This window comes from Carassius carassius, chromosome 22 (assembly GCF_963082965.1).
Source record: "Carassius carassius chromosome 22, fCarCar2.1, whole genome shotgun sequence".
Taxonomy (NCBI): Eukaryota; Metazoa; Chordata; class Actinopteri; order Cypriniformes; family Cyprinidae; genus Carassius; species Carassius carassius.
Window position 1 is genome coordinate 18910755 of NC_081776.1, and position 12089 is coordinate 18922843.

Here is a 12089-nt window from a genome sequence, read left to right on the forward strand (position 1 = left end):
ACAAATAGTCAGTTTCTGTCTTCATAGCAGTTCTCTTAATCTTGTTAACTCGTTAAGGATGTTGTTTTATCGGTTTCTCACCTCGAACATCAATATCAAGCTGTAACACCCTAGTCTGGGAGGGAACATCAGAAAATAGAACGGGAAATGATGTGATGAGGGCTACCACATCATGTCTTTGCCCAACAGGTAGAGAAGATAACTGAGAAGTCAGATTGGATAGAATAACAGATTTATCCAGCCTACTACACTGTTGAGGAGTATTTCTCACTACCAGTCCATCCTCATCAGCATTCATGTCACCTTCTACAACAGACAAATCTTTTGACGTTATCAATACAGCTGCATTGTCAGTGACCTGCTTAACAGGTTTACATACATCACGATCATGGTATGCTTTAAGCATATTTATGTGGCAAACACGGTCTTGCGCCGCCTTTCGGGAGTGCATATAACATAATCCGTATCACTTAGTTTCCTAACTATGTTATACAGACCGGTAAATCTAGCAGACAATGCAGACCCTGGTATTGGTAATAATACCACCATTTTGTCATCAGGCTGAAAAAAACATGCAACAGCGTGTCTGTCAAATCGATCCTTCATCTCCGACTGCGCATTTTTCAGGAACTTACGTGCAAGATCACATGCACTATGCAGTTTCTCTCGAAATCGACTAACGTAATCGAGGACGTTCGCTCATTTCTCCATTTTACTATCGGTCATCGGTTCTTTTAAAACCTTTAAAGGTCCCTGAAGAGTATGTCCAAAAACCATCTCGGCCGGACTAAAACCAAGCGATTCCTGCACACTCTCCCAGACAGCCAACAATACTAAGGGAATTTCTTCATCCCAATCTCTACTTGTGTCCATACAGAATTTTCGAAGCATGGATTTTAAGGTCTGATGAAACCTTTCAATTGCACCCTGGCTCTCTGGGTGGTACATACTAGAAACACGATGTTCAATAGACAAAGACTTTAGTGTTTGGGTAAAAACTCATGACAAAAAATTTGTACCTTGGTCTGTTTGGACAACTTTGAGAAGTCCAAAGGTAGAAAAGAACTTGGTCAAAACTTTCAGAATAACAGGAGCCGTAATCTTCCGCAATGGAATAGCTTCAGGAAATCTGGTCGTTCTACACATTATCGTACATCGATATTGATTATCTGCTTTCGTTTTCGGTAATGGTCCGACACAGTCAACCAGTACCTCTTCAAATGCCTTTCCTATAACTGGGATAGGAGACAGTGGAGTGGGCGAGATAACCTGATTCAGCTTTCCTGCAATTTGACAAGTAAGACACATACGACAAAATTTTGCGACATCCCGCTTCAACCCAGGCCAAAAAAAATGCTGAAGAATACACTGGTAAGTTTTCTTTACCCCCAAATGTCCAGAGAGCAAATGTTCATGCGCCACACACAATACATGAGAACGATATTTATTTGGAACTACCACTTGATATACCACGTTCCAGTCCAAATCCTCCTCAACCTTAGAACACCACTTCCGCATAAGTAAACCATTGCCTTTGAAGTATGCAGTATTTTTTTTCTTTGCAGCCTCGGAGCTAATTACAGCTGATAAACATTTACTCAAAGAGGGATCACCATTCTGTGCAATAACGATCTGAGAACGAGTAACGGGCAGATCTAACGAACTAAAACTTCCAAGTAAATTGTCTGAATTTTTCACCTTAGAAACATTTTCACCACTTATCTTAGTTCCACAGGGTTTCCCATCATCTGCTAACGCAGATCCCATCAGGGAGTCAGCCAAATCAACTTCGTCCAATGATACCTGATTGAGCACGAGTAACTGCACAAGCAGAAAACACATCAGGATGCAAATTAACCACATCAACAATTGGACAAACCTGCGGAACATCAGTCACCTCTGGAGCTGGCAAGACTTTGCCTCCAGCCAAATCGTTTCCTAAGATGAGTGTAATTCCTTTTACAGGGAGTGAAGTACGAATTCCAACTCGCACGACACCTGAAACTAGTGTACATTGTAAATGGACACTATGCAAAGGTACAAGTCAAGTCAAGTCACCTTTATTTATATAGCACTTTAAACAAAATACATTGCGTCAAAGCAACTGAACAACATTCATTAGGAAAACAGTGTGTGAATAATGCAAAATGATAGTTAAAGGCAGTTCATCATTGAATTCAGTGATGTCATCTCTGTTCAGTTAAATAGTGTCTGTGCATTTATTTGCAATCAAGTCAACGATATCGCTGTAGATGAAGTGACCCCAACTAAGCAAGCCAGAGGCGACAGCGGCAAGGAAACGAAACTCCATCGGTGACAGAATGGAGAAAAAAACCTTGGGAGAAACCAGGCTCAGTTGGGGGGCCAGTTCTCCTCTGACCAGACGAAACCAGTAGTTCAATTCCAGGCTGCAGCAAAGTCAGATTGTGCAGAAGAATCATCTGTTTCCTGTGGTCTTGTCCTGGTGGTCCTCTGAGACAAGGTCTTTACAGGGGATTTGTATCTGGGGCTCTAGTTGTCCTGGTCTCCGCTGTCTTTCAGGTCAATAGAGGTCCTTTCTAGGTGCTGATCCACCATCTGGTCTGGATACGTACTGGATCCGGGTGACTGCAGTGACCCTCTGATCTGGATACAGACTGGATCTGATGGCTACGGTGACCTCGGAATAAGAGAGAAACAGACAAATATTAGCATAGATGCCATTCTTCTAATGATGTAGCAAGTACATTATGTTATGGGAATTGTTTCCGGTTCCGGTTTACCTAATTAATGCAGCCTAAAATTCCTTTAACGGATTTGGATATTAAAAGTATATTAGTATGTTATGTGTAAGCCAGGTTAAAGAGGTGGGTCTTTAATCTAGATTTAAACTGCAAGAGTGTGTCTGCCTCCCGAACAATGTTAGGTAGGTTATTCCAGAGTTTAGGCGCCAAAAAGGAAAAGGATCTGCCGCCCGCAGTTGATTTTGATATTCTACAGACACTACATGCATTTCTATCCCACGAATCAAAATGTTTGAGCCACAATATGATTCATCCGAGAACGGTAATACATCAGACATAATTGACAGCATAATTGACTTCATAGCCCCTGTATCTCGGAGAATGCAGTTTTCTCTCCTATCCTCTTCCTTTCCAGATAACGAAACAAATCCTGGCATAACAAAAGGTTTGTAATTTGTGTCACAAACGTCAGTACAACATAATTCAGATGGTAGTAAAGTCTTCACTAATGCAACACTCTTCGGGTTCTTAGACTGCTGCATACTTATAAGCACCGGGCAATCAGCAATCAAATGTCCAGGTTTATGGCAATAAAAACAATCCCTTAGCTCTTTCGATTTCGACATACCAGACTTCTCCCAAACACCCTGAGTTTGAGATGGACTACCAGTCAGGCTCTTTTCAGTGCGCGTCACAAAAAAGAAACCCTTATGAGTGAGCATGAACTCATCTGCTAAAACAGCAGCTTGCTACAACGAACTAACCTTCTGTTCATTCAAATAGACAACCACCCGTTCGGATAAACATCCCTTAAATTCCTCAAGCATAACTAATTCTCTTAAGGAATTAAAATCATCAGTTTTAGTTGCACTACACCATTTATCATAAAGAAGTGCCTTCTCTCGGGAGAATTCAACAAAGGTTTAAGAAGAATTCTTCTTATGGCCTCTAAACTTCTGCCGATATGCTTCTGGAACTAACTCGTAGGCAGGTAGAATTGCTAATTTTACAGCGTCATAGTTCAAACTGTCCTCTAATGAAAGGGTAGGAAAAACCTCCAATGCTTTACCACATAAGCGACATTGCAATAACAAAGCCCAACATTCTTTTGGCCACCGAAAAGACATAGCAATGCGCTCAAAGGCACTAAAGTAAGAATCTACCTCAGTCTCATGAAAATGTGGCACTAGGGTAATGTTTTTACCAACATCAAATAACTCTGTTGTTATGGATGAAGCAGACGTCGGGGCAACAGTAGGAGTAGGCACTACAATGGGAGAACGTTCAACAGTGGCAGCGGGACTAACTCGAGGGAGATCTGGTAGCACAGCAGACCCTCCCACAATTCACATTGCGTCAAGCTCCACCTGTCGCATTTTTACCTGCGCCTCCGTCTCGCTTTCAAATTTACGAATTTGTAACTGCAAATTCATCTCCGCCAGCCGAGCCTGCACCTTTTCCTTTGAGTCAAGTTGCAAACGGGCCAAACGGACCTGAAGTCTCGTTTCCTCTTTTGAGCAAACGGACATAGGGGAGAATGGTTTAAATGGAGGCAACCCCTCTCTAGCCTCAGCCTCCGCCATAGGCGTTAGCTCCTCCTCACTCACATTCTCACTCCTACCAAAAGTATCCACTGCCACACTGTACCCAACTGTAGCGTTCTCCGGCAAAACAAGCACATTCAACTCCATTAATCGATTATTTACCACAGACTTAATCTCTTTTTTAATCTCATTTTTATTTACTGAAATCAGAAAATGACTTGCTATCATCTCCAAGTCATCCTTCCTACAACTATCTAATTCTTCTAGCGAGGGACTTTCAAGAAACCTTTCCAAACTAAACATAACTATCCTTATGACGCTGTTCAACCGCATATACAAATTCTCAATACACCCAGTGATACAAGAAACGGTGTCATGAACTGGTTCCTTATTAATTCAGTTGGATCCTGGATGAGACCCCATTATGTTGCGACCCTTCTTTAGCTCTTAACAATCTAGGGATTGAGAAGGGGAACATTAAACCAGTTTGGGCACCTGACAACCATATCACTGAATGAAATGAGAAAACCGAGAGACACGAGAATCACAAAGTTAATTTAATACATGTAAAATAATAACCATTTTACATAAAAAAAACAATATTTAAACAAAGATAATTTTTAGAAACTGAGGAGGACAAAGGGGAAACCTGGATTGTGCCAAATAAAACCACAATCAAAAAGGAAACTAACTAAACCATTTCCGTCTACTCCTAAACTAAAAACAAAAGATCAAAGAAAAAAAAAAAGTCTTCAACGTCCGTGACGCTGAACTAAACTGCTCTATCAAACAAAAATACAGAGAGTGGCCCAAATCCCTAAACTAGTGTGCATAGACAAAACTACATCTAAATGTGTGTAAATGTATGTCACGTGACATGCTTAACTAAACCCCTTTCCTCCTTCCAGTTTAACCCAGCTTTGAAGAGCTGTTTAAAACTTTCAAAGCTCACACATAAGGAGTTCAATCACAACAGGCAATATTCACATGACAAACTCACTTAACAAAACTAAGTCAAACAAAGCAAAACAAGGCACATCACAAAGCAAAATCAAAGCAAAAAGTCTCTCTCTTGCACTGGCAGTAGCATCTCCCTTAAGTAGCTCTTCCCCAGGTGTCAAGCATCGGGATGAGGATCATGACCTCACAGGGCACACCCAATCAACTTGTCACAGATCTAGATTAAAGACCCATCTCTTTAACCTGGCATACACATAACATACTAATATGCTTTTATTATCCAAATCCGTTAAAGGATTTCTAGGCTGCATTAATTAGGTGAACCGGAAACACTTCCCATAACACCCTATGTACTTGCTACATCATTAGAAGAATGGCATCTACGCTAATATTTGTCTGTTTCTCTCTTGTTCCGAGGACACCGTGGCCACCAGATCCAGTCTGTGTCCAGATCAGAGGGTCACTGCAGTCACCCGGATCCAGTACGTATCCAGACCAGATGCTGGATCAGCACCTAGAAAGGACCTCTACATCCCTTAAAGACAGCGGAGACCAGGACAACTAGAGCCCCAGATACAGATCCCCTGTAAAGACCTTGTCTCAAAGGAGCACCAGGACAAGACCACAGGAAACAAATGATTCTTCTGCACAATCTGACTTTGCTGCAGCCTGGAATTGATCTACTGGTTTCGTCTGGTCAGAGGAGAACTGGCCCCCCAACTGAGCCTGGTTTCTCCCAAGGTTTTTTTCTCCATTCTGTCACCGATGGAGTTTCGGTTCCTTGCCGCTGTCGCCTCTGGCTTGCTTAGTTGGGGACACTTCATCTACAGCGATATCGTTGACTTGATTGCAAATAAATGCACAGACACTATTTAATTGAACAGAGATGACATAACTGAATCCAATGATGAACTGCCTTTAACTATCATTTTTTCATTATTGACACTGTTTTCCTAATGAATGTTGTTCAGTTGCTTTGACGCAATGTATTTTGTTTAAAGCGCTATATAAATAAAGGTGACTTTGACTTTGACTTTGACAGATGATTGACAGGCCAGACAGCAAATCAGCAACGGCCTGTTAAGAGTGACAGTAAAAGAGAGGCAAAAAGACACCGAAAAGAGAAACAAAACACATAGAAATGCTAACCGTCCCTAAGGACGTAACACTATGCAAAACTAAAACTATCAAATATAATCTTGTTTTACAAATGTTCACGAATATTGTCTTCAAGACGAATATTAAACATAAAATACTCACAAGCAATGCTTTCTGTAAGACAACAAAGAAGGTTGAATGTAGATCACATCAGAAGTGGATTCTGCTGACGGCATACTTCAACGTGCTGCATTTTTCACTCTCATGCTAGTAAAGGTTAAACATAACACTGTAAACAAATACAACACCTCCAACAGGAGGGAGAGGAAACTACTCCAGTAAGCTACTCCAGCACAAGTAATGATCAATAAACATTCTGATTATATTTCAAAATATTAATGTTTTTATCATATAAATACTGTAGATCAAATAAATGCATTCTTGATGTGCATAAGAGACTACTTTAAAAAACTTAAAAAATATTCCTGATATTTAACAAATTTCTGTAATTACACTTAATTGCACCTAACATTAGACTTTGTAGTCATAAATATATGACTATGTTCTTCAAATTAATCTACAAACAACATGAAGATAGTGTTTTAATTAGAGCTGCATAATTAATTGCATGTGATTGTCATGCATGCCCCGTCAGTAAAGCTGGTTCTTTGATTAGTCCATCACCTGCTTTTAAATGGAGTGGCACTTACTACACAGAGCCATAGTTCACTGACAAGCTACGTAATATCGGGTCATAATCGCAGATGAATCACATTCTGTTATGGACGCGATATCTTAATATAGACATTAAAAATACCTCTGCACACTGATGCATTTCGGCCTTTAGCAATCCTCAGAGTGTGTCAAGTATCAAATTAATGACAAGTGTAAGTATAACTAATCTGTGACATTGAAAAAAGCCATTACAAGGGGGGGGGGGGGGTATACAACCTTATTAGCCATTATGAAGTATAGAAAGAGATTGCCTTCTCATTCCCAGGCCTCTTTATGTGGTCTCTACACAAGTTACTGGAACAAGACACAGGTGTTTCATTTGCATTTGACCTACTTACTCACCGCTCGTCTTACAACTCTCTCTTCCGTTGCAGACCTCGCTGAACCATGCCCCCTTGCCACATTTATTTTTGTGATATGTTAACTTGTAACACACTTATGTAATCTGATTTATGCAGTCACAAAATCAGTGATCCTTGAAATCTGATCACAAGTTGAACATGCACCAATGCCATTTTTTTTCTTTTACTGGTTTGATTCTATCTTAATTTGGCATATCAGCCCATGCCGATCTGTCTGTATTTTGAGCACATACAACATTTCTTTGTTTATGTTTGTCACAATGATGTCATTATTGATATAGGAATTCAAAGGTTATTCAAAATACAAGAATTTTTTTTAAATATTTATTTTATGTGAATAGGACTTAGAGTCTGTATCACTGATTAGAATTTCGTCCTTTTTTTTTGTGTGTGTGTGTGTGTGTGTTCCTCCCAGGTGCCTGACTATCTGGACCACATCTTGCACCCCATGGATTTTTCCACCATGAGGAAACACATTAATGTACAAGGCTACAAGAATCTGGATGAATTTGAAGCTGACTTCAATCTTATTATTGAAAACTGCATGAAGTACAATGGCAAGGATACATTATTCTACTGGACATTCAGCAAACTACAGACAGTGCACCCCCTGTGATGTTATGAGATCACTGTTTATGTTTACATGTAAAACAAAGTCTTTCTTTCATGTTTTCTTCAAAATATAGCTATACAAATGTATTAATTCAAGCATGTCTTTGTGTCTAAGCAATGGCATTTATTGCTGGCTGTCACTGAGATGTGCTGGTCAGTTTAGTGCTTCCTTGAAACTCCTTGAAATAATCACTTATAGTGTAATAATCAGTAAATCTGAATAGTTAAAGGGTTAGTTCACCCAAAAATCAAAATTATGACATTAATAACTCACCCTAATGCCATTCCAAACCCGTGAGACCTCCGTTCATCTTCGGAAAACAGTTTAAGATATTTTAGATTTAGTCCGAGAGCTCTCAGTCCCTCCATTGAAACTGTGTATGGTATACTGTCCATGTCCAGAAAGGTAAGAAAAACATCATCAAAGTAGTCCATGTGACATCAAAGGGTCAGTTAGAATTTTTTGAAGCATCAAAAACCCATTTTGGTCCCAAAATAGCAAAAACTACAACTTTATTCAGCATAGTCCGAGAGCTCTCAGTCCCTCCATTGAAACTGTGTGTATGGTATACTGTCCATGTCCAGAAAGGTAAGAAAAACATCATCAAAGTAGTCCATGTGTCCATCAAAAACCCATTTTGGTCCAAAAATAGCAAAAACTACAGCTTTATTCAGCATTGTCTTCTCTTCCGGGTCTGTTGTGAGTGCGTTCACTGCAGTGTATGATATCCGGTTCGCTAACGAATCATTCAATCGATGTATACTGATCTTCTTGAACCAAATTGAATCGTTTGAAACGGTTCACGTCTCCAACTGAGCAACTGAATGGCACTGCACTGAAAACACACACTAGGAACTTGATAGCATAATTCTGGGACCCACCCCACAATACTGCTCACATTTTTTCGGAGAAAATGTAAAAACTCTAGTTTGTTCTTCCTGAGAAAATTGTATTTTTTTTGCACAAAAAAGTGACATGACATTCAGCCAAGTATGGTGACCCATACTCAGAATTTGTGCTCTGCATTTAACCCATCCAAAGTGCACACACACACAGAGCAGTGAACACACACAAACACACTGTGAACACACACCCGGCGCAGTGGGCAGCCATTTATGCTGCGGCACCCGGGGAGCCAGGCCCGGAGTGGGTAATCGGGAGGATCGGGAGATTTCCCGGTGGGCCGCTATACTTTTGGGCCGGCCGGCTGGCCGAGTAATTTATTTTATTTATTTATTTTTTGTCACGTTTGAGTCTATCTTCTCTTTTAATCACGCTCCGCGTCCGCATTCTAACACAGCAGCGCGCAGCCTCTGCATGGGTTGTACCATATGAGGGAGTTCTCCCCTCCCCTCCCATAGAGTTGGTTGGGTCCATAGCCCTCCAAATCATTTTCTCAGGAAAGCTACCGCGGCACCGCCGGCGGCTACTGATAGCTGGGCCAGCCCGCTTCAGGGAGGAATGGATGGTAGGAAGAGACCAGGAGGGGCTGAAAAAGCCAGATTAAAAAAAAGAAAGGCATTGGAGGAGGATGCTGCCAAATGTGTTAAGCTTACCAATTTATTTTCAAGAGGACAAAGTCAAACACAAGTGGCAACAGGTAAAGAGAGATAATGTTAGGCCTATGATTAGCATTAGCAACGTAATTATTCTGCTAATACCATTGTCAACTTATTCACAAGCAAAATATAACATTTAATCTAAATATTAGCCTTTGTATCATCCAATACATGACGATTCATAGACTTGGCAAATATTATGCAATTTAATATTGATAACATTATTATTATTTTATTTTAATTATTAATTATTTTTTGTAGCATCTGAGCAGCAGATAAGCCAGTCCCCTGCTGAAAATGAGGAGGCCTTGATGACTACAGCTACAGGTAGAGAGTATACCAGAGTAAACAATATGAATTAAAGTTATACCTCAGGTGTTGTTCAAAACCCTATAACACCTTTTTTGTTCTTGGTCAAAAATGTCCTGGCTACAAAAAAATTGTTTATAAATCACTTGTTTTGCTATATAATCTCCCAATAGATTTCACAGCAAGCATGGCACCAACCGCAAGTGGTTGACATACAGTGAAAAAACACAATCACTGTATTGTTCTGTGTGTTTGGCATTTGCACCTGCTGCAAGTGAAAAAGATTCAATCTTTTTGTCAACTTGTTTTCTTTCACTTAGGACTGGTTTTATATTTCTATTTGCATCTGATTAATCATAGGCCTCATAGCATTTGCAACGCTGCAACATAATTATTCAGCTAATACCGTTGTAGCATTGTCAACCTATTCACAAGCAAAATATAAAATTTAATTAAAATATTTGCCTTTTTGTATCACCCAATACATGGCGATTCATAGACTTTGCAAATATTATGCACATTAACATATTGATAACAAAACTCAAGCTTGATCTGTGTATGCACTAAAATGATCTCTTAATTATTTTTTGTAGCATCTGAGCAGCAGATAAGCCAGTCCCCCGCTGAAAATGAGGAGGCCATAATGACTACAGGTACAGGTAGAGAGGATACCAGAGTAAAAAATATGAATTAAAGTTATTTAACCCTCAGGTGTTGTTCTAAACCCTATAACACCTTTGGTGTTCCTGGTCAAAAATGTCTGGGCTACAAAAAATAGCTTATAAATCACTTGTTATGCTATATAATCTAAATATTGGATTCAATCTTTTTGTCAACTTGTTTTCTTTCAAATAGGCCTGGTTTTATATTTCTATTTGCATCTGATTAATAATAGGCCTCATTTATCTGAGAGTAGGTATCATGTTTTTTGAGTAAAAAAACATTATTTTTGAATAAATTTGGAAATATTAAATAAAATATGGAGAAAAAAAAAATTGGCAATGACGGCCCCCATGAGATCTCATTTCAACAAATCCAGCCTACTGTCTAATCTGAGTCTGACACCCCTGGTATATGTCTTTCTGTCCTATTTGTTATGCAATATAGGTGAGTCAGATGCTGAAAGAGCAGATATAGAGACAGCATCCAGTGAGACAACAGCCCTGCAAGAGATTCCAGAGGCACAGGCAGATGCAAGTGTAGATGAGCAAGCCAGTCATTTTGATTATTTTGCTCGTCCTCAAGCACAGGATCTAGACACATTTTTTAATTACCATCCTCAGCAGCCCACAAAACACCACCTACTAGCTAAAGTTTTTCACAGCAAGCATGGCACCAACCGCAAGTGGTTGACATACAGTGAAAAAACACAATCACTGTATTGTTCTGTGTGTTTGGCATTTGCACCTGCTGCAAGTGAAAGTCCTTTCATAAAGGGAGGTATGAAAACATAGAAACATGTTCATCAGCGGATAGAAGAGCATGAGAAAAGTAAGATCCACAGAGACAGTGCTGATGCTTACTTTCTGTTGGCTAAAAGGGCAGATATAAAAAGCCTTCTGGCAGAAAAACAAATGTCTTTACATCATGAGCAGGTGAAGAAGAAGCGTCAGGTGATGGAACGCATAATAGATGTGATAAAAGTCATAGGCAAATGTGGACTTAGTTACAGAGGGGATAAAGCAGAGGCTGCTTATACACTAGAAGATACTGCAGTCAATCATGGCAACTTTCTGGAGTTGGTAATACTTTTGAGTCGTTATGATCTGTGCCTTCAACAGCACATTAGCAGTTGTATTGAGCAGAGCAAGAAGCATCATGACACTGGTGCAAAAGGTAGAGGATCTCTTGTGACTCTGCTATCAAAGGACATTGTTGGGAAAGTTGTGGATGCTCTCAGCCAGGTCATAAAGGGCACAATTTCAGATGAGGTTAGAGAGGCGGGACTGTTTTCGGTTCAGATCGATACAACCCAAGATGTCACATCAAAGGACCAATGTGCTATCATTGTCAGATATGTCACAGATGTAGTTCATGAGCGGTTGGTTGCTGTGGTGAACTGTGAAAAATCCACTGGTAAACATCTGACTCAGCTACTAAAGAACACATTGGACAAACTTGGCATTGATATGGGCATGTGTGTGGGCAACTCCACTGATGGAGCAGCAAATATGCAGGGACCGTAT